The 21,590-nt window shown below is 45.7% G+C and overlaps 1 pseudogene across 1 annotated transcript in view; it reads left to right on the top strand.

Annotated features, from left to right (window-relative positions):
* The first annotated feature begins 332 nt into the window (after nt 1-332).
* The window catches only part of LOC147092563 (NACHT, LRR and PYD domains-containing protein 3-like), a 54,531-nt pseudogene continuing 33,273 nt past the window's right edge, over nt 333-21,590 (top strand). The window contains exons 1-4 of the transcript XR_015075055.1: nt 333-433; nt 3,043-3,209; nt 9,207-9,378; nt 9,470-9,535. The product of XR_015075055.1 is annotated as an NACHT, LRR and PYD domains-containing protein 3-like (transcript). The remainder of the gene's footprint in view (nt 434-3,042; nt 3,210-9,206; nt 9,379-9,469; nt 9,536-21,590) is intronic.

Genomic DNA, 21,590 nt, shown 5'->3' with positions numbered 1-21,590 from the left:
CAGAATATTTTCTACCTCAGGAATAAGGCTGTTTTTTTCCTGCACTGTGAGTAAATCTCACCAATGGGCGCTCCCAGTGCGGAGTCTCGGCCGACGGAAGCCCGTCTGGAACTGGGTTGTGGAGATCAGCGGGATTTACTGGATTTCACTGGGCAGCTGTCTGTGTCACACCTGATGTGGAGAGTTGATCGTAACACTCGGGAAATGTTCGAGCCCAGAGCTCACAGCTGGTGTACTGATGGGGGAGGAGCGACTTGAAATCATCTTTAACAAGGCAGTGCTCTGCTTCTCATTTTAATATTTCCATCTAACCCTCCTATTAATATAGTTATTACAGAGCATCATAATCTGGGAACACCTGTCACCACCATGGCTGAAGGTCCAACCAGGGGAGAAGATCCAACATCTTCAACAAGAATGAGATTGGACACAGGTAGGTTCAGAAAATTTATTAAAATATAATTTCTGACCTGACAAAGGGTCCAGATCTCGTGCAAGAACCTCCAGCTCTCACAGCTCGAGGGAACAGGCTAGGGGCTGAGAGAGGCATCACAGTCACAGTTGGAGGGAGCCCCTGAGCACTGGAACTGTCCAATATATGGGGACTGTAAGCTGGATGGAGACAGTGACTCAAAGAGGATCTTCTTCCTGAGCAATAGTTTGAAGCCAGGGAGCAGGAGGTCACCCCGATGGTGAGAGGAGAATGATAGAGATATCTGATTCCAGAGGGAAGAACGTCATTGAATCACTGTGACCTTCTCTGTGAAGGCAAGAAGAGCAGAAAATTGTCCCAGTGAAAACCAAAAATACATTAAAAAAATAATTTTTGGGACATGTGTGTCGCTGGCAAGGCCCTATTTACTGCCGATAACAAGTTGCCATTGAATAGGTGATAATGGCCACCTTCTTGAATCGCTGCAGTTCATGTGGTGAAGGTGAACCCACAGTGCTGATAGGTAGGGAGTTCCAAGGTTTTGATCCAGCGACAATAATGGAGAGGTGATGTGTATCCAAATTAGGGTTGTATGTGACTTTAAGGAGAACTTGGAAGCGAAGGTGTTCCAATGCAATTGGTGCCCTTGTACTTCTAGGTTTTGGAAGTCGTGGGTATGGGAGGCGCTGTCGAAGATGCATTGCTGACTTACTGGTGGGCATCCTGTAGACAGCAATCTGCAACCACAGTAAGCAAATGGTGGAAGGAGTCCCAATGGATGAGGTGCTGATCAAGCATAATGCTTTGTCCTGGATGGTGTTGAGCATCGTCAATGTTGTTGCAACTGCACTCGTCCAGACGAATGTTGTAGGTGGGGAGAGAATTTGGGGAGTCACGAGGTGAGCCACTCGCCACAGAATACCCAGCCTCTGACCTGCTCCAATAGACACGGGGGATGTATGTGGCTGGTCCAATTCCAGTTTGATTGGTGTGGGGGACTTATTGATGGTTATGTCATTGACTGTCATGGCATATGGCTTTGGTATCTCTCGTTGGAGATAGTCATTGTCTAACACTGGGAACAGTAGCGTAGTGGTAACGTTCCTGGGCTAATAATCACGGGGCTTGGACTAAAAATTCAGTAGACGTGAATTCAAATCCCACCATGACAGCTGGGGACTTAAATAAATCTGCAATAAAAGGCTAGTATCAGCAATGGTAACCATGAAACAGTCGGATTGTCATTAAAAACCCATCTGGTTCATTAATGTATTTTAGGGAAGGAAATCTACCGTCCTTAACTGGTCTGGCCTATATGTGACTCCAGACACACAGCAATGTGGTTGACTCTGAACTGCCCTCTGAAATGGCCTAGCAAGTCGATCAGTTGTAAGTAACTGCTAGGTAACAAAATACCATCACCACACGGACTGCAGCGGTTCAAGAAGGCGGCTTACCACCACCTTCTCAAGGGCAACTAGGGATGGGCAGTAAATGTTGGCCTTGCCAGCGACGCCCAGATCCCATAAAACGAATAAAAAAATACTTGTCGGTTTGAATATTATTTGCCACATATCAGGCCAAAAGTGGATGTTATCCACGTATTGCTGCAAGCAGGCATGGACTGCTTCATTATTGGGGGAATTGTGAATGGAACCGAACACAGCTCATCCATTAGCGAGCAGCCCCAGTTCTAACCTAATGGTGGAGCGAAGGTCACTGATGAAGCTGCTGGGAATAGTTGAGTCTATGGACGCTGGCCTGGTTGGAGCGCTATATTGAGGGAATTTAAAGTCAGGCAATGGAATGTAAAACAAAGCATCAATGTGGTGATCTCTGGCTGTAGGGGTGGGGTGGTTAAAAGTGAATTAGGTTCAAGGCCAGCGGATTAAAAAAAAATCAGGGTTTATGAAAAGTAAAGCAATAATTCAAGGTTTTATCACTGGGGATGAAGGGGGAATCCAGTTTTGGAGGATCGTGTTTTGAGGAGGTATCAAACATTTCCAGTAGTTTCTAAAAATGATGGTGGTAGTGCGAGAAGGTGGACTAGAGGAGGATGTGGGAGCATAGTTGGAATTAAATGTAATGAAGGATTTGGAGCTGAAATAATAGTCAAGATGGGTAAGTGACTGGGCCCAGGGATAACGCACTCCAGGATGTTAAATCAAATAACAGAGGAGGGAGGACAGACTCTCCACAGTTGTTCAATCAGTTTTAGGTACAAGCAACACACTGGAGCACTGACGGAGCCTAAGTAACATCTCTGTTCAACAGTGGAGGAGAGAGGATGAATCGAGTAACTAGAACAGTCTACGGCAGTTATGGGCAGAATGCTCGAGTCCGGAATTAAAGGTTGAATTAGTGAATGTTGAGATACAGGGGGTAATCAGGGAAGGCTAGAATGGACTAGCTGTAGGCAAGATATGTCTGACAAATTTGCACGCTTTTATAAAGAATCTATAGATCGATGGGATGCAGCATCTGCAGCGTATATGTGGTTTGAGAAGGTCTTTGATAATGCGGTTCACAGCTGTCTGGTATAATAGGCAATGTAGCAGCTTAGATATAAAGTAGATAATGAGTTTAGTTTTCTCCATTTGTGTTCACAGATCCAAACTCTGCAATCACTGAGTTCTTGACAAAGTGCGGCGATTACCAGCTGTTCCAGTTGACGAAATTCTACCGGGACAGACTGGAACAGGTGATTGAAGGAGGGGTGGATGGAGTCAGCTCGTTGTTAACATACGAGTGGCATTTTAGTGGACAAAAACATCGGGTGAGTGGGAGGGGCACAGGATAAGTGTGGATTATTTAAACATCACAGAACTGATAGGATACCAGATCTCTTAATCATAGAATGTTACAGAAGATAAACAGGCCACATAGGAAAGAAACGTTTAAAGCTGTTAATATTCTAAATCTGAAGCAACACAAATGTGAAAATACCCACTGGATCCATCAGTCTATGTAAAAAGGAGAGGGTAACGGGTAGGATATTATACTTCGTGGGCTGAATTCAAAGGGAACCCAGAACTTTAGTAGGTTCTCACAAAGAGAGACAAGAGAAAAGTGGCTGGAGTTTTTGGGAGGGTCATGAGTTGAATGTCCTACAAATTATATAAAGTAAATTGAGGAACAGTGAGATGATTTTAAAAAATCAGCTGAGGGTTAAAGGAAAGATATTTTTACAAAATGCTAAACCAGTGAACAAGTAATGGACACAAACAGCCCCAAAAAACCTATGGGGAGTGTCCGATCAACCGAATAGAATGATCACAATTACATTGATTCAGATACCAGCGATAAATCAACTTGTTGGTTGTATGAAGATCCTTAGGATGTTCAGGCAAATTATACAGCTATAGTTAGTAGAATCACAGAAACTTACAGCGCAGAAGGAGGCCACGTCGTGCCTGTGCTGGCTCTTTGACAGAGCAGCCGAGCTCAGTCCCACATCCCCTCTATTTCACAGAATCACAGAATCACAGAAACCCCACAGTGCAGATAGAGGCCATTTCGGCCCATCGAGCCTGCACCGACACATATCCCACCCAATCCCCACACCAACACATATCCCCATTTAATCCCCCTAACACTAAGGGTCAATTTATCATAGCCAATCAACCTAACCCGCACATCTTTGGACTGTGGGAGGAAACCGGAGCACCCGGAGGAAACCCACGCAAACACGGGGAGAATGTGCAAACTCCACACAGACAGTCACCCGAGGCCGGATTCGAACCCGGGTCCCTGGCGCTGTGAGGCAACAGTGCTAACCACTATGCCACCGTGCTGCCATAATCCTGCAAGTTCCTCATCCAAAAGTACTGTCTAACTCCCTTTAAAACTATTTATGGCATCAGCTTACATCACCTTTTCAGGTCGAGCGTTCCAGATCCCGACATCAGTCTGAGTGAAAACAATTCTCCTCAACCTCCCTCTAGATATTTTGCCAATGATTTTATATCTATGACCTCTGGTTATTCACACACTCGCCAGATGGAATAGTTTTTCTCTATCTATATCAAAACTTCTTATCATCTTGGAAACCTCTATTAGGTCACCTGTTAACCTTCTCTGTTCCAAAGAGAACAGTGCTAACTTTCCCGATCTAATAATAGTACATCCTTCAAGTCTGTGAATACCAACCAATCATGGCATGTTCTCAGTGCAGGATACCAAAGAATTACTGAAAGTGACCCTATTTATAGATCTAGATCAGAGGTGTCAAACAGACTGTCCGCAGAGCAGTTCCATCAGCCCATGTAACTAAAGTCCCTCATCCCTGGTACTATTATAGTGAATCTCCTCTGCACCCTGTCCAAGGCTTTGACAGTGTATAACGTGTGGTGCCCAGCATTAGGCACAATACTCCAGCTGAGAACTAACCACTGATTTATAAATGTTTAGCATAATGTCCTTTCTTTTGTACTCTATGTCTCTATTTATAAAACCAGGAATCCCATCTGTTTTTTAACAGCCTTCTCAACTGATTCTGCCAACTTCAAATAATTCTCTACATACACCCTGATGTCCCTGTTCCTTCAACCATTTTAAAATTGTACAGTTTAGTTTGTATTGCCTCCCCTCATTCTTTTGTCCAAACATAGAGTCAAAGAGTTATACAGCACAGAAAGAGGCCCTTCGGCCCATCGTGTCTGTGCCGGCCATCAAATCCTATCTATTCTAACCCCATTTTCCCGAACTTAGTTCGTAGTCTTGTATGCTACAGCGTTTCTAGTGCTCATCTAAATGCTTCTTGAGTGTTGAGGGTTCCTGCCTCTACCACCCTTTCAGACAGTGAGTTCCAGATTCCAACCAGCCTCTTGGTGAAAACGTTTTTCCTCGAATCCCCTATAAACCTCCTGCCCTTTACCTTGAAACTATGCACCTGGTTATTGACCCCTCTACTAAGGGGAAATGTTCCTTTCTATCTACCCTATCTATGCCCCTCATAATTTTGTACACCTCAGATCCCTCCTCAGCCTTCTCTGCTCTATGGAAAACAACCTCAGCCTGTCCAGTCTCTCTTCATAGCTGAAACGGTCCCGCCCAGGTAACATCCTGGTGAATCTCCTCTGCACCCTCTCTAATGCAATCACATCCTTCCTATAGTGTGGTGACCAGAACTGCACACAGTACTCCAGCTGTGTCCAAAATAGCGTTTTGTACAGCTCCATCATAACCTCCCTGCTCTTACCTTCATTAGCTGAGGCATAGAATATATGTATCCCATATGCCTTTTTTAACCACCTTATCTACCTGTCCTGCTGCCTTCAGGGATCTATGTACATGCACACCAAGGTCCCTCTGATCCTCTGTCCTTCCTAGGGCCCTACCATTCATTGTGTATTCCCTTGCCTTGTTAGTCCTCCCAAAATGCATCACCTCACACCTTTCAGGGTTCAATTCCATTTGCCACTGTTCTGCCCATCTGACCAACCCATCTATATCGTCCTGTAGCCTGAGGCTTCCCTCCTCACTATTTACCACACTCCACCAATTTTCATGTCATCTGCGAACTTACGGATGATAGCTCCTACATTCATATCTAAACCATTAACGTAAACTGCCAGCAGCAACGGACCCAGCACAGATCCCTGTGGTACACCACTGGACACAGGCTTCCAGTCAGAAAAGGAACCTTTGACCATCACCCTCTGCCTCCTGCCACTAAGCCAATTTTGGATCCAATGAGCCAACTTGCCCTTAATCCCATGGGCTCTTACCGTCTTGACCAGTCTCCCATGCGGGACCTTGTCAAAAGTCTTTCTAAAGTCCATGTAGACTACATCAACTGCACTACCCTCATCCACAAACCTAGTCACCTCCTCGAAAAATTCAATCAAATTGGTGAGACATCATCTCCCCCTGACAAATCCATGCTGACTATCCTTGATTAATCCTTGCCTCTCCAAGTGGAGACTATTTCTGTCCCTCACAATTTTTTCCAATAATTTCACTACCATTGATGTTAGGCTCACTGGCCTGTAATTCACTGGTTTATCCCTGCTATCCTTCTTGAATAATTGTACTATGTTAACTGTCCTCCAGTCCTCTGGCACCTCCACTCTGGCCAGAGAGGATCTGAAAATTTATGTCAGAGCCCCTGCATCTCGCCCCTTGCCTCACACAGTAGCCTGGGATACATCTCATCTGAGCCTGGGGATTTATCCACTATTATGTCCGCTAAAACCGCTAGTACCTCCTCCCCCTCGATGCTAATTTGTTCAAGTATATCACAATCCCCCTGCCTGATTTCTATGCTTACATCGTCCTTCTCCATAGTGAACACAGATGCAAAATATTCATTTAAAACCTCACCTACATCGTCCGGCTCCACACACAGTTTGCCACTTTGGTCCCTAATGGGCACTACTCTTTCCCTGGTTATCGTCTTTCCCTTAATATACTTATGCAACACCTTGGGATTTTCCATTATTTTGCCTGCTCATGATTTTTCATGCCCCTTCTTCGCTCTCCTAATTTCTTTTTTAAGTACCCCCTGCGATTTCTATACTCCTCTAGGGCTTCCACTGTTTTTAGTCCTTTGCAGCTGACAAAAGCCTCCCTTTTTTTCCTAATTCATTCATGTATATCCCTTGACATCCAGGGTTCCCTGGACTTGATCCCACGCTTGATCTTTATGGGAACATTTTGCCATTGTAATCTCTCTATTGCCTTTCTGAATGATCCCCACTGCTCTGCTATGGATTTTCCTACAAGTAGCTGATCTCAGTGCACTTTGGCCAGATCCTGACTTGTATTAAAATCGGCCTTCCCCCAATTTAGAACCTTTATTTCCGGTCTACCTTTGTCCTTTTCCATGACTACCTTAAATCTCACCGAATTATGGTCCCTGTTACCAAAATGCTCACCTACTGACACTTCTACCACTTGCCCGGCTACATTTCCTAGAATTAGGCCCAGTACCGCCCCCTCTCTTGTTGGACCTTCTACATGCTGGCTCAAAAAGCTCTTCTGGATGCACTTTAAGAATTCTGCCTCCTCTAATCCTTTCACACTCTGACTATCCCAGTTAATATTGGGGAAGTTGAAATCCCCTACTATTAATAGTACAGGAAACTTTCGATTAACTAGAAATGTAAGTTAACTGGCAAAATTCAGGAGTAGGTTCAGGTAACTTTTATTACTTTTATTACTTATTTACTCCATTTGTTGCTGTGCAAGGTTGTAGCTGCAGATGTTGCTAAGCTACAGAGACGCTTGCAACTTGTGCCGATTGTTCTGAAGCTGTTGCTAAGCAACAGGCTTTGTTGCTTTATACGGAGCTCTGAGCTCCGTATCTTTTGCTATAGCGTTCGGTTTTCAGGAATTGTTGATGAACCGGCACCATGTCGGTCCCGTCCGTGCCGGATAACAAAAAGTTTCCTGTATATCAATTCACACTACCCTTCCATGTGTCTGCCCATTTTACCAGTCTCTCTTTGCCCTCCTGAAGTCTGCTATTATCTTTCTCACTATTTAATACCTTTCTGAGTTTCACGCAATCTGCATTTTATTCAATTATGCTCTGTATCCCCAAGTGCAGGTCATTAACATATATCGAAAAGAGCAGTCGTCCTAATACTGAGTCCTGTGGGGCAACACTGCACTCTTTCCTCTAATCTGAAAAACAGCCATTCACAACTGCTCTCAGTTTCCTTTCCCTTAGACAATGTTATATCAACGCTGCCACTGCCCATTTAATCCCATGGGCTTCTAATTTGCTAACATGTCTATTACGTGGTACTTGGTCAAACCCCTTTTTGAAAGTCCATATACACAACATCAACCGCACAACCCTTGTCAACCGTTAATTCATCAAACAAACCAATCAATTTATTCAACCAAGATATGCCTTTAATAAATCCATGCTGGCTGCAATTTATTAACCCATGTTTTCCCAAATGAATATTTTGTCCTGGGTTATTGTCTAAAAGTTTCTCCACTGTCGACGTTAGGCTGACTGACCTATATTTGTTGGGTTCATTCCTCTCCCCTTTATTGAACAGGGGTGTAACATTTGCAACTCTCCACTCTGCTAGCACCCTCACAAGTCCAAGGAGTATTGGAAGAATTTGGCTCAAGCCGCCTCAGATTAGCTGCAGTTCCTGAGAAGCAGTAAATGTTTTGTCTGCGAACATTAATATCTGGTTCTGCAAAAATGCTGCTGACCAGCATCATTCGTTGGGAGGGAAGAACATAATTCACACATTTCAAACAAACTAGCGAAGTTAGCATCAAAAGGATAACCAACTGGTAACGAATATTCACTTAAAGTAAGTTAAATCCCCTGATCCTGCTTTTGAATGCAATCAGCAGCATTGAATTCAATAAACTGGCTGAATATGGGGTGATAGTCTTTGCCAGTATCGTGAAATGGGCTCATAGCGAATCAGCGCCCATTTTCCCTCACGCCTGATTTTCCCTCCTGTTGCAGAGTCAGTGTCAGGCTGAACTCAACAGGAACAAGCAAAGTGTCTGTGTTCAAATTGCTGAGGATGGTCGGTGATTCTACACATTGTTCTGAATTTAGAGATAGATATTTGAAATAAAACAGCACACCGGTGTGGGAGGGGGAGAATTGTGAGAGTGCACGGAACCAAAAGCAGGCTCTGTACCCGGTGGGAAACCAACACCGCCTTGTTTAACTCCGCCTGCTCCACGCAGGCAGTCCTCTCGCCCAAGTGCTGTAAGAGGACAATCTGCCCCAGTTCATTCTCACTGCAGGCTCGTCACTCCACTCATTATTCATTATTATTCTCTACAGAAAGTCACTGAGCTGGTGGAGCAGGGAAACCGGGCGGACAGTTCCAAACTTCTCCTAAATCTGGTGATGGGGAAAGGCTCTCGGGCCCAAAGGAAAATGTGGGAATCCTTTGTGAAAATGTGCCATGGGGTACCAAAGCTGGACAAAATATTGATAGAAATACAGGAACCTGGTACAGTGAATTCAATTTCACATCTAAAATTACATATTTCACTAAAGTAGTGCACAGATTTGCTTTCATGAAAACTAATTTATTTAAACAGGTTTCATTCGATTTAATGGCATGAAAGCCACAGAATGTTTATCAGAAGTTCCCAGTCAGCTGAAATGTAAGTGATGGGGTGAAGATTTCAAACAGATTATTTCGGTTCTGATTATCAAAGGCTTTAATTTTGATCATTGGTTTCGAGATTTCTAGAATCTGGGGTGTAAAGGTCAAGAGCTGGGCAAACAGAATTCAACTTCAATTTCACTTGTCACTGATTCTGAAATGTGTCCTTGAAATGTGTGGGATGAAGTTACCATTAACACCAGGTGTGGGATTATCTTTAAATATTCATTGCAAACTGCCGGCGTGACATCGGCCTTCTCCAATTTCTCTGCTCCCTTCACTCACTCCAACCTACCTTCCTCTGAACATGCAGCATTCCATTCTCTCAGACCCAACCCTAACATTATAATTAAACCTGCTGATAAGGGTGGGGCTGTTGTTGTTTGCTGGACCGACCTCGACCGTGCGGAAGCTGAAGGCCAACTCTCTGACACCTCCTCCTACCTCCGCCTGGACCATAACCCCACTACTGAACATCAAGCCATCATTTCCAAGACTGTCACTGACATCATCTCCTCTGGAGATCTTCCCTCCACGGCCGCCAACCTCATAGTTCCCCAACCCCGCACAGCCCGCTTCTACATCCTCCCCATGATCCACAAACCACACTGCCCTGGTAGACCCATCGTTTCAGACTGATCTTGCCTCACGGAATATATTTCTTCCTATCTCGACTCTAGTTTTCTCCCCTTGTCCAGTCTCTTCCCACCTACATCCGCAACTCTTCTGACACCCTCTGACACTTTAACCGTTTCCTCACCCCAACCGCCTCCTTTTCACTATGGGTGTCCAATCCCTCTACACCTCCATCCCTCACCAGGATTGCCTGAGGGCGCTCTGCTTCTTCCTTGATCAAAGGTCCAACCAGTCTCCGTCCACCACCACCCTCCTTCACCTAGCTGAAGTTGGTCTCACCTTGAACAACATCTCCTTTGACTCCACTAACTTCTTCCAAATTAAAAGTGTTTCTTTGGGAACCCGCATGGGTCATAGCTATGCCTGCTTTTTTGTGGGATATATGGAACATTCCTTGTTCCAGTCCTATGCGGGACCCCTTCCATACTAGTAACACCTGACCTTTTTCCTCCACCTTTCACACTGTGCAGGGCCCCATACACTCCTTCCAGATGAAACAGCGATTTACTTATACTTCTTGCAATTTAGTATACTGTATTCGCTGCTCCCAATGCAGTCTCCTCTACATTGGGGAGGGCAAACGCAGATTGGGTGACTGCTTTGTGGAAGACCTCCGTTCAGTCCGTAAGGGTGACCCTGTGCTTCTGATCGCCTGTCACTTTAATTCTCCTCTCCGGTCCCACTCTGACCTCTTTGTCCTCAGCCTCTTACACTGTTGCTATGAAGCTCAACGTAAGCTAGAGGAACAGCACCTCATCTTTCGATTAGGCACTGTACAGCCTTCTGGACTCAACATCACAGAATCACAGAAACACAGAAACCCCACAGTGCAGATAGAGGCCATTTCGGCCCATCGAGCCTGCACCGACACATATCCCACCCGATCCCCGTAACCCCTACACCAACACACATCCCACCCTATCCCCGTAACCCCACGTATTTACTCCCCCTAACACTAAGGGTCAATTTATCATAGCCAATCAACCTAACTCGCACATCTTTGGACTGTGGGAGGAAACCGGAGCACCCGGAGGAAACCCACGCAAACACGGGGAGAATGTGCAAACTCCACACAGACAGTCGCCCGAGGCCGGATTCGAACCCGGGTCCCTGGCGCTGTGAGGCAACAGTGCTAACCACTATGCCACCTCTGCCCCATCATTTTTTCTCTCTTTAACATGACAGCGGTTGAAGATTCTGCCATTGCCATTTACACTTCATCTAGAGTCCTCTTTCGTTTCTTAACTTGTCCCAGTACAATCTCTTTTTACCTTGCATCATCATCCCTTTTGTCTCTTAATCTCTCCTACCTTCCATTCTATCACAGACCTTCCTTTTTGTTCTTTCATCCCCTCCCCCCACTCCCTGCCTCCCAAACTTCGAAGCTGGAGCCTTCATGATTTGGAAAACACTTGTGACATCCGAGTGGTAAGGTCAGAAACTGAGAGAAGCGAGATCTTAGGAAGAAAACCCAACTGTTTATTTACACGGTATAGCAGAAAGACATAGCTCTTACCAGCTGGAAGCCAGGCACACAATTCTTACTGCGCAAGCCAAGATGGAGGATGAATCTCTGAGTCATACCCATAATGGGATGCCACATTACCGTGTTAACTGGTGTACCAGGACATTGAATACATGACCCATTACCTTAAGCACTGGTGAATGTGAACCCTTAATATTTGGCTCCATCTGGTGGATAACTTAAACATTACATCCCAGATTACTATATCCCTCCCCTCTTAAGTTGAGCATTAATTTCTTAACAACATTCTTAAAAAGTCCCATAAGGAAACTCCTTTAATGATAGTCAATACTGAACGAATCTAACAGGTCGTTATCAATCTCTCTGGCGGCTTGTGAGTCATTGGTGAACGTCTTACAGCCGAGTCACTACTTGGTTGTGGTAGAGCCACCTGCTGCTCCTGAGCAGTACTCAGAGTATCTGACTCTGCTACGATGGTTCCCTCTTGTCGAAGGGATCCAGGTGGAACTCACTCTGTTCGTGGCGGTGGTACCACGATGCATTTGGATAACTGGGGGCCAACATGTCCTCCAACATCTCCTCTGGAACCTCCATTTCGTTTTCCCCTTGTCTGGTCAGTATCTGATCTACATGTCTGTGTACTACCTGACCAGTTCCCACCATGACCGTATATGATACTGGACCGGTCATTGAGTCTATGATGCCAGGAATCCATTTTGGACCATAACTGAACTTCCTCGTAAGGACTGCAGTTCCCTCTCCCAAACTGCGGCTCTTTGTCCTTCTGACATGGTTCTCCTTTTGTTTTATTTGTCCATTTTCCACCTTCCTTTTTAGATCTGGGTGAACCAGGTCAAGAGTGGAGTGTAGTCGACGTCCTAACAACAGCTCAGCAGGAGAGAGTTCTGTGGTAGATTGAGGTGTCATTCTGTAGCTGAACAGAACTCGTGAAACCATGGCTGCCAAACTCCCTGCCGCACTTTTTTTCATCATCTCCTTAAATGTTTGTACGGCTCTATTCACAAGTCCATTTGGAGACGGATGATATGGAGCTGAGGTCACGTGTACTATGCCATTGTTTCTCATGAACTCTTTTGTTTCTGTACTCACAAAACACGTGGCATTGTCACTTACTACGATCTCCAGTAGCCCTTTATTACTAAAACTCCTACGCAGGCAGTCTACAGTAACAGTAGGTGAAGCAGAATTTACAGGATAAACATCCATCCATTTGGAATGGGCATCCATGATTATGAGGAACATCTTTCCCATGAATGGACCCGCATAATCAACATGTAATCTTCTCCATGGTTTATCCGGCCACTCCCAGGGGTGGAGAGGAGCCGCTGCTGGTGCCTTCCTGTGTAATTGACAAGTGCTGCATGTCTTGACTAGATTTTCTCTCTCCTCATCTAGCTTCGGCCACCACAAGTAACTCCTTGCCAAGGCTTTCTTACGCAAAACTCCAGGATGTCACTGATGTAGTTGCCCTAGGATAGACTGTGGTGCCGGCTGTGGAATAATCACACGTGCTCCCCACAACACGCAACCATCCTGCACACCCAGCTATGTCTTCATGACACTGAAAGGTGTGAAATCATTCCTTTCTGGATGCTGTGGCCAACCCCTCATCACATATTCTTGGACTCTAGACAGTGCTGGATCTTTACCGGTCCATGTCCTTACTTGTTCTGCGGTCACAATTGCCGTGTCTGTGTCCTCCAACATCATAACTCTGTCCTCTGGAGCTGCATAGTTAGGTGTACCTGGCAGCGGAAGACAGCTCACGGCATCTGCGTTCCCATGGTACTGGCCCACCTTGCAAATGATGACATGCTCTTATGCCCTCAACGTCACTGCCCACCTCTGGATCCGGGGTGACACCATCTGTGGTACTCGTTTAATTTCATTAAAAAGAGATAGAAGAGGTTTATGATCAGTGCATATGGTGAATTTCCTGCCATATATGTACTTGTAAAACCTCCGTAACACAAACATTACTGCTAACCCCTCTTTATCTAACTGGGAAGAGATTTTTTCCGCCGGTGTCAGAGTTCGAGACATAAACCCTATTGGTCTTTCTGTTCCATCTTCCCAGCTGTGTGGAAGAACCGCCCCTACCCCATAAGGTGAAGCATCACAAGACAGAATGATGTCTTTCTCTGCATTGCAGTGAACCAGCACATCCGAGGACAGCATCAGTTTCTTGGACTGTTCAAATGAAACCCTCTGTTCCTCTTCCCACTGCCACTGTGTCTCCTTGTGCAGAAGTTTGTGAAGAGGTGCTAACACTGTTGCCAAGTTTGGTAAAAATCTGTTAAAATAGTTTGGCAGTCCCAGGTAAGCTTTTAACTCAGTCACATTGGTAGGAGCTGGGGCCTCCTGCAGTGCTTCTACCTTCTCCTTGATTGAATGGAGCCCGGTGGTGTCCACTCTGTGTCTCAGGAACACAGCCTCATTCCCCAGGAAAGTGCACTTACTCCTCTTGAGCAGTAACCCAGCCTTATCCAATCTTTGTAGTACCTCTCTCAGAGTGCTCAGATGCTCCTGGTCGTTTCTTCACGTCACCAGAATGTTATCCAGATAGATTGAAACATGTGGGATCCCTTGCAGTACACCCTCGATAGCCCTCTGGAAAATAGCTGGAGTGGATGAGGCACCGAATGGTAAGAGGTTATAGGTAAACAAACGCTTGTGTGTATTTATGGTTACATACTTCTTGGATTCCTCATCTAGTGTAATCTGCAAGTATGCATGACTCATATCCAGCTTCGTGAATTTCTTCCCTCCAGCCAGGTTTGCAAAGAGATCCTCTGTTTTGGGAATAAGGATACTGTTCTAGTTTAGGCACCCTATTTACTGTCAATTTATAATCTCCGCAGAGTCTTACCGAATTGTCCGGTTTTATACAGTTACAATGGGAGCTGCCCATTCTGAACATTTAACGGGTTCCAAAATGTTCTCTCTCAAAAGACGGTCAAGCTCAGCCTCTACCTTCGGTTTCATGGCATACGGCACAGGTCGTCGTTTAAAAAACCTTGGCAGTGCCTTCTTGTCTACCTAAATGTTATCTGGGGGGCCATTAAATGTGCCAAGTTCTTCCTTGAACACGTTCTCCTGTTCAGTCAACACTTCTTGCAAAGACAACTGTTTGCCTCCCTCTATTTGATTTATTGCTCCCCAATCTAATTTAAGTTCTTGTATCCAGCCCCTACCTAAAAGCTTTGGCCCGGAACCTGATACTACAACTACAGGTAGCTGTTCCACTGTGTCCCTGTGTTGCAGTTACAGTAGCTGTACCCAATGTCCCCACTCGTTCACCGGTATATGTTTTAAGCTGCATAGAGCAAGACTTTAACTCTGGAACTTTTGCATGGTTCCACAACTTTGAGTACTCCTCCCTGTTCATTATGGTTACATCGCATCCTGTATCCACTTCAAAGTTGACCATAGAGTCATTTACTGTCAGTTGCAAAGTTATAGGTTCCACTTTTGGAATGTTCTCTACCAACATGTCGTCTTCTTTCTCAGCTTCTCCGCTGATGTGATGTGCTCCCTGTTTTTACACTTCTCTTCCTAGGTTTTGAGTTCCTCCCCCTTTTGGTTTGCATTCCTCCACGGTTGCTTTTGCCCTGCATGCACGTTTTATGTGCCCTTTTTTCCCACACTTGTGGCACTTTTCCTCCAGAAATCTGCATTCCCTCGCCAGGTGATCGCCATTGCATCGAAAACATGCCTTTACATGCTCACGTTGTGCTTTCTGACGCATGTTTAGCTTGTGCGCAATAACCTGACCTGCAACTTGCTTTGTAATAGCGCAGTCTGAACCTTGTATTTCTTTTACATCTCGGTTCGCTGTCTCTATGGCTTGAGCAAGTTCCAACGCTTTTTCATACGTAAGCCCAGTCTCAGACAATAATCTCCACTGCATTCGATCATCCATTATCCCGCAAAATAGCCTATCTCTCAACATGTCATTCAGGTTGTTGCCGAAACTGCAATTGTGTGCCAATTTTCGCAACACCGCTACATAATCCAATACAGTCTCTCCCGGTTTTCTGTTCCATGAATTAAATTTGAAACACTGTACAATCTCACTCGGTCTGGGATTGAAATCGTCCATCAGGAAGGCCACTAAGTTAGCAAATGATCTGTCTCCAGGCTTTTCAGGACTGCATAATTTTCTCATTAAACTATACGTCTGACTCCCCACGGAAGTGAGCAAAATAGCTCTCCTTTTTCCAACATCATTTATCTCATTTGCTTCAAAGAAATGCATCAACACCTCGCAGTATTCATCCCAGCTCTGCATCTGAACATCAAAAGCAGAGATCTTTCCTATCGTAGCAGCCATGATCTGTTATTCAGTGTTCCTTTGCTTTTTTTTTTCTTCATCAAGATATGATCTGTTTATCCTCGTCGCCAATATGTGATATCCGAGTGGTAAGGTCAGAAACTGTGAGAAGCAAGATCTTAGGAACAAAACCCAACTGTTTATTTACACGGTGTAGCAGAGAGACATAGCTCTTACCAACTGGAAGCCAGGCACTCAATTCTTACTGCACGAGCCAAGATGGAGGATGAACCTCTGAGTCATACCCATAATGCAATGCCACATTACCGTGTTAACTGGTGTATCGGACATTGAATACATGTCCCATTACCTTAAATACTTGTGAATGTGAACCCTTAATATTTGGCTCCATCTGGTGGATAACTTAAACATTACATCCCATATTGCTATACCACTTTTGCGCTTTTTGCAGATTGGAAGTGTTTGGAGTAAACTCTCTATCCACTATTACCTCCTTGGACCAACCTCTCTCACCATTAACAGATCGCTTCCGTCATCTCAACTTCAGCTGTCATCTATTCCAGCAGCATCGGTACCCTTTAAAAAAGCTCGCCTTGGTCCTCAGCATCCCATCACAATCAGCCCCAACACCAGCAGTACCAGGCACACCAGCATCACAAACAACAACGCCAACCTGCTCTGCAATAACCCGATGCTGCACAGGACAGAGGGCATCAGCACCCGAGCACATAGATGCCAGGGATGGACTCGCCATGGCCAGATTTACTGCACTTCACACTGTACACCATGGCTACCACACGATGCACCAGGTTGGCACCACCACACACCAGCACCATTAAACATCTCTACAATGCCCAAGCCATTCCACTCACACTCGTCAACCTTGTGGGGGATACAATTATGTCTCACCATTCACTGCAACTCACTAAGCCAATTCCAAAAGTGCACACAATTCTGTCCAAGAACGCAATGTGTTGAAAATAAAGATTTAAATGTTTCACAGCACATCAACACAAACTTCACATGAATATTGGCTAAAGCACACAAGTGGCTACCCTTGTGAGTTCTTATTTGGGATGATTGCAGTAGGTTGAGGTTGTGTGTGAGGGGTGGCTAGTGAGATGTAGAGAGGGACGGGGGGAGGTGCAAACTAAGTTGGTGTGAGTAAGGATTAGCAGGAGTAGGAAAGGGAAGGCAGATGGCTGGGGATGGGATGAGCAGCACAGCAGGATGAGGTTGAGTGTGTGTTGCAGTTAATTTTTGTAATCTACTGAGATCATTGAAAGGTTTGTGCCACTGCAGCCTGGTCCGCCGGACGACACACCTGCTTGTGCCCCACTGTGCAATTTGCAATCAGGGTGCATTGGTCTCCAGGGGAGGTGTCTTCCGCACATTGGAAAAGAAGAGAACCTCCCTGCGAGCTGTGAATCCCTCCATAAGTATATGGAGGGAGTCATGAGAGCCTGTGTGCAGCCGTGCTCCTCTGTGCAGAGGTTGTCAGTGGTTGAAGCAACTCAATGCTGTAGAACACTGACAGCACAAATGCCTAAATCAATTTGGACATGACCCCTTCACAGAATCCGGCTGATGGCACGTCACCAAATGACATCATCAGACCTACTTCCGTTTTATTGGCCTGGAACCTCGCAGGGCGGGACTTAACAAGCCCCCTCAACGGAAAATTCTTATCACACAGTGGGATGGAGCCAGGGACGGTGTCGCCGTCCGGCACCAAGCTCGGTCGCTCTTACCCAGCCTCAGGTGGCGAAATCGTGGCCTTTGTGTCTGTATTGCGTGCTCGTTTCCCTATCCTAGTGCTCCTAATGAGGTCTTTCCCCAGTGGCTACAGCTTATGTGCTGGAATGCTGCTGAATGACCATTGTTGACACTCCGATGGCTGTGATGGGGGAACTCGAGCAGCTCTCTGCCTAGAATGGCTGGCTGCAGACTGTGGCATCTTGACGTGGGCCCAGGTGGCTGTGTAGCACTAACAGGAGCCCTGCTGGACTGGTTGCCGGGGGAGCAGACACGCTGTCCCCCCTCAGAGAGGACAGCAGCTGCCTCTCCCAAGGAGTCAAAGCCATCCTCCTGCGACTGTGCCTCAGCACTCCTAGCAGCAATGTCAGATGCCATGGAAAATGCCAGCAGAAGCTCCATCGTGGTGGGTGCCACTGGTGTGCTGATGGAGCTGATCACTCGCCCATATTGCACAGAGTGGGCTCCATGCCTTTTCAAAGCCTTGACACAAGTTGGAGCGCACTGGCAGGCTGCCCTGTGCACTGAGCATTTCCTGGTATATGTCTATCAGCTTTCTTCGGTAGGCGGGTCCATCGAAGTCAGTATCTGAGTCCACTGCAGCAAAGCTAGAATTGGATCTCGCCCTCCAGTGAGCACCTGTCCAACCCTCCATCCCCATCTCCTGCACATTCACCATGTGAGGACCCCTTATCCAACCTAGCCTCTAAAGTACATGTGGTGCCAGTATCTGAGCAGCTGCTTGCGATGGTTTGCTCGAGTAATGTTACATCTCCAGGAAGAGTGGCCTCCTCTTCTTCTACTGGCAGAAGGATGTCAACATCTTCAGCAGCTGAACTGAAAGAGACAGCCAATTGATACCTTTTAGTTTATGTTGGAACACAGAGAGAGAGAGAGATTTCTGGTGAAAGCACCTGCAGTTTGTCGTGCACAGTGTCAGGGTGAAATAGAAGTAAGAAGCGAAAAATAGGAAAAGGTGCGAGAACATCTGCAACGTTTCCTCCAGTGATGCCAGCCACCACGGACATGGCTCTGTCCCTGCTGGTGATGGTCAGTACATATTCTCTGCGGTTGGAGCGTGAGTGCAGACAGGCTCGACCTCTTCTGGTGACAGCTTCCTGTCTCAAGTCCACTTGCGCTTCTGCAAGAAGGGAATGTGTTCGCAACATTCTTGTGAGGTGTTGGAAAATGCGCATGTCATTGTCGAAAAGCTGGTATGCAGCATGTGGGATGTTAGATTTGGGGTGTGTGTCTTTGAGGGAAAGGATATATAGTGAAGTGTGGTGTCGTGTTTGTGGGGGCTGTAGAGAAATAGGTAGGGGAGTATTAAGAGTGTAGTGAGGCTGGAGATGGGGGAGGTGTGAGCAGAGAGTAAGAGAGCGTGTTCGTACCTTGACGACTCCAATGAAGTCATTACGGAAAAGCAGCCATTGTCCTGGGAGCTAAGCCTCCAGCACTGCTAAAATTATAAGGGAGGTTTATACAATTATGAGGGACTTATATGGTGTGGATGTGAAGCACCTGTTTCGCTAGAAGAAAGGTCAACAACCAGGGGGCTGAGATTTATAGTAATTGGTAGAAGGATTAGAGGGGAGTTGAGTACTTTTTTCACCCATAGCGTGCTGGGGGTCTGGAACTCACTGCCTGAAAGTGTAGAAGAGGCAGAAACCCTCATTGCATTTAAAAAGTACTTGGATGTGCAATTGATGTACCATGAACTGCAAGGCTACAGACCAAGAGCTTGAAAGTGGGATTAGCCCGGATAGCTCTTCATCGACCGGCACACGGTCGATGAGCCGAATGGCCGATTTCTGTGCTGTAAACTTCTATGATTCTCTGATTCCTTGACTTGCTCGGCCGCCTCTTCACACTGTGGATGGAGTTGATGACTGGAGGGTTTCTTGCCCACTAGTGGACAGAGTATGTCCCTCCCCTTGTCCACTGTCTCTATCAGGGCCTCAAGTGCATTAAGGGTTCAGTCTAAGAACATAAGAAAAGGGAAGAGGAGTAGGCCATTTGGTCCTTCGAGCATCTTCCGCCATTCAATACGATCATGGCTGATCTTGTACCTTCTGTCCACTTTCCTGCGCTATCTCCACACCCCTTGATTCCTTAATATCCAAAAATCTATCGATCCCTGTCGTGAATATATTCAACGACTGACCCTCGACGGCCTTCCAAGTTAGAGAATTCCGAAGCTTCACTGCCCTCTCACTGAATAAATTTCTTCTCATTTCAGTCCTATATAAGAACATAAGAAATAGGAGCAGGAGTAGGCCATTCGTCCCTTCGGGCCATGCTCCGCCATTCAATGAGATCATGGCTGATCTTCTGCCTCAATTCCATTCACCGGCCCTATTGCCATATCCCTTGATGGCCTTACTAGTCAGAAATCTATCGACTTCTGTTTTGAATGTACCCAATGACTGAGCCTCCACAGCCCTCTGGGTTAGAGAATACCAAAGATTCACCACCCTCTGTGTGAAGAAATTTCTCCTCATCTCAGTCCTGAATTGTCTAACCTTTATCCTGACGCTGTGGCCACTGGTTCCTGACTCCCGAGCCAAGGGATACATTCTCCCAACATCCACCCTATCAAGCCCTATAATAATTTTGTATGCTTCAATGAGATCCCCTCTCATTCTTCTGAATTCAAGAGAATATAGGCCTAGTTTACTCTATCTCTTCTCGTACGACAGCCCGCCTTCCCAGGAATCAATCTCGTGAACCTTCGTTGCACTCTCTCTATGGCAAGTATATCCTTCCTTAGGTAAGGTGACCAAAATTATACACAGTACTTCAGGTGTGGTCCTATATAATTGGAGTAAGACTTCTTTACTCCTGTACTCACATCCTCTTGCAATGAAGGTCAGCATACCATTTGTCGTCCTGATGGCTTGCTGCACCTACACATTCGCTTTCAGTGACTCATGTACAAGGACACACAGGTCCCTTTGAGAATCTGCATTCCCCAATCTTTCACCATTTAGGAAATACTCTGCTTTTCTGTTTTTCTACCAAAGTGGATAACTTCACATTTATCCACGTTATATTCCATCTGCCATGTTCTCACCCACTCATTGAGCCTGTCGCAGTCCCCTTGAAGCCTCTTCACATCCTCCTCACAACTCACACTGCCACCAAGCTTTGTGTCATCAAATTTGGAATTGTTACATTTAGTCCCCTCATCCAAATCATTGAAAGAGATTGTGAATAGCTGGGGCCCAAACACCGATCCTTGCGGTAACCCATTAGTTACAGCCTGCCATCCTGAAAAAGACCCGTTTATCCCTACTCTTTGTTTTCTGTCTGTTAACCAGTTCTCAATCCATGCTAGTATATTACCCCCAATTCAATGTGCCCTAAATTTGTTCACCAACCTCTTGTATGGGACCTTATCGAAGGCCTTCTGAAAATCCAGATACTCTGCATCTACTGGTTCCCCTTTGTCTACTCCACTAGTTACATCCTCAAAGAACTCCAATAGGTTTGTCAAACAGGATTTCCCTTTCATAAATCCATGTTGACTCTGCCCAATCGTACTATTAGTTTCTGAGTGTCCAGTTATTGCATCCTTTATAATAGATTCCAGCATTATCCCAACTACTGATGTGAGGCCAACAGGTTTGTAGTTCCCCATTTCTCTCTCCCTCCTATCTTAATTAGTGGGGTTACATTTGCTTTCCTCTAATCTGCAGGAACCGTTCCAGAATCAATATAATTTTGGAAGATGTCAACCAATGCGTCCACTATCCCAATGGCCATCTTATGTTCATTAATAAATAAACATTCTTATTATGAACACAGCTAGCTTTTGCTACTTACTTTATTGAGCACATGTGGACTAGGCACTGTATGTGT

This window comes from Somniosus microcephalus, unplaced genomic scaffold (genome assembly GCF_052327205.1).
Source record: "Somniosus microcephalus isolate GS21.2 unplaced genomic scaffold, FLI_Smic_1.0 unresolved_chr2, whole genome shotgun sequence".
Lineage (NCBI taxonomy): Eukaryota > Metazoa > Chordata > Chondrichthyes > Squaliformes > Somniosidae > Somniosus > Somniosus microcephalus.
The sequence above is the reverse complement of the archived record's forward strand: the minus strand, read 5'-3'. Positions and strand labels throughout refer to the sequence as shown.